The following is a 654-nucleotide window of genomic DNA, read 5'->3' as shown; positions in this document are numbered from 1 at the left end:
TTTCTTAGAGCATTGATCTTATCCCTAATTCAGAGTTTCTGACCCTCAGCACCACTGACATTTTGGGCTGGATATAACTTTGTTGTGGGGACCTGTCCTGTGCCTTGTGGGACGTTTTGCAGCATCCCTGGACTCTGCTCACTGGATGCCAGAAGCACCTCATCCCCAGATATGGCAATAGAAACTGTCTCCAAACATCATCAAATGGCCCCAGGAGGGAACCCCTACCCTTCGTTCCATTAGAACCACTGCTCTAACTCACGGTTATTTTACGTGTAGTCTGTCTCTCCCCCCATACTGTAAACTCCAGCAGGGTGCTTGCTTTGGCAACACATACATACCAAAATTGGAATGATACAGAGATTAGCATGGCCCCTGTGCAAGGATGACACACATTTGTGCAGCGTTCTATTAAAAACAAAAAACAAAAAACAAAAAAAACCATCAGAAGAGCTTTCTTCTCTCCTAGATTCCCAAGGACGTACCCCAATGCCTAGGCACATCTCAGATGCTGGACAAGAATTTGTTGAATAAATGAATGAATGAGATGGCTAAGCCAGGATTTCAGAGCTCTAATGAGGGTGAAGGCCATAGGTGTCAATAGCGGAGAAGAAAAGGAAGGAATACATCTGAGCCACATTTGGAGAGCAGAAA

At 45.0% G+C, this 654-nt stretch overlaps 1 pseudogene; it reads left to right on the top strand.

Annotated features, from left to right (window-relative positions):
- The first annotated feature begins 314 nt into the window (after positions 1 to 314).
- LOC116271511 lies at positions 315 to 413 on the top strand (annotated as a pseudogene).
- The last annotated feature ends 241 nt before the right edge of the window (positions 414 to 654 follow it).

Source organism: Papio anubis, chromosome 19 (assembly GCF_008728515.1).
Source record: "Papio anubis isolate 15944 chromosome 19, Panubis1.0, whole genome shotgun sequence".
NCBI lineage: Eukaryota > Metazoa > Chordata > Mammalia > Primates > Cercopithecidae > Papio > Papio anubis.
Note: the sequence above shows the minus strand (reverse complement) of the source record. Positions and strands in the feature narration are given on the sequence as shown.